The sequence below is a fragment of the Budorcas taxicolor genome, chromosome 11 (genome assembly GCF_023091745.1).
Source record: "Budorcas taxicolor isolate Tak-1 chromosome 11, Takin1.1, whole genome shotgun sequence".
NCBI classification, from domain to species: Eukaryota; Metazoa; Chordata; class Mammalia; order Artiodactyla; family Bovidae; genus Budorcas; species Budorcas taxicolor.
Window position 1 is genome coordinate 35,203,484 of NC_068920.1, and position 1,435 is coordinate 35,204,918.

At 44.9% G+C, this 1,435-nt stretch overlaps 1 pseudogene; it reads right to left on the bottom strand.

Annotated features, from left to right (window-relative positions):
* Positions 1-523: 523 nt before the first annotated feature.
* Positions 524-1,026, bottom strand: LOC128056728 (ferritin light chain-like; annotated as a pseudogene).
* Between the last annotated feature and the right edge of the window lie 409 nt (positions 1,027-1,435).

The following is a 1,435-nucleotide window of genomic DNA, read 5'->3' on the forward strand; positions in this document are numbered from 1 at the left end:
CAACTCCCCCTTGGATGCTGATCCCAAGAGATTAAGAGGTAAAAAAACCTCTTACATTCAAATTTCCATCTCTCTCTCTTTCATATATATATTTGTTATTTTTGCTATCTTTGAGTACATGTAATTTTGTGTTTCTTATTTTTTAACTAAACATTATGTCATAAAGTACTCTTTTCACATATTATTACAGATTACTCCTAATTACAATTTTAATGTCAGTATAACATTCCCTTCATTTGCGGTAGCATAATTTTTAAAAATTTTTTTGGCCACATCACATGGTATGTGGGATCTTAGTGCCCTGTCCAGGGATCAAACTTGTGCCCTCTGCAGGGGAAGTGGAGAATCTTTTTTTTTTTTTTTTTTTTTTTGCTATTAAAAGCTTTATTTTTTCCATTTGGTCCAAGGCTTGGGAGAGGGCTCCAGGGTGTTAAAAAGTTGCCTAGTGGCTGCAGAGAGGGGCTTCAGGCAGAAGCCCTGACATTAGTGGGGCCCCTCAAAGCCCACTGGCCTCCAGAGGCTCCTAGTTGTGCTTGAGGGTGAGCCTTTTGAAGAGATATTCGCCCAGCCCAGCCTAGGGACTAGCCAGCTTTCAAGGTTGATCAGATGGTCACCCATCTTCTTGATGAATTTCACCTCCTCATCTAGGAAGTCATTCTCCAGGAAGTCACAGAAGTAGGGGTCTCCTCAGGCAGAACCCAGGCCACGTAGATCCAAAGGGGCCTGGTACAGGTTTCTCTCCAGGAGAAGGGCGGCTTCCATAGTGTCCTGGGTTTTACCCCACTCATCTTAAGATTTCTGCATGTTCAGGAAAAGGGCCCTGCCGCCATGCTGGTTTTGCATTTTCAAGAGGCGATCGTGCTCCCCCTTGGCCAATTCAAGGAAAAAGTGGCCCCTACCCTCCAGAGCCACATCTTTGAGGTTGAAAGAGAAGCCCAGAGATGAGTAGGTGTAGGAGGCCAGCAGATGCATAGAGATGGTGGCCTGCATCTCAGTGAAATAATTCTGACAAATCTGGGAGCCCATGGTTGATTGGTAATAAGCTGTTTAGCTTAAAAAAACAAATGGTGTTGGCTGGACCCAGTGATCACAGACAGCTGAGGGGCTGATTCTGAAGGTTGCTACTGGGAAAATGGTTGGAGGGTGGTCAGAAGCTGGAGCAAGGGGCGACCCTGGATCTGTTTGCTGGGACCTTGGAGTGAATGCACCACTGAAATGTGGAATCTTAACCACTGGACTTCCAGGGAAGTCTCTGTAGCATAATTTTTTAAAACCATCTTGTATTGTTAGGCACTTAGATTTATTTATATTATATAGTGGACTGTAGCCTACCAGACTTCTCCGTCCATGAGATTCTCCAGGCAAGAATACTGGAGTGGGTTACCATTTCCTTCTCCAGGGGATCTTCCCGACCCAGGGATCAAACCCGGTTCTC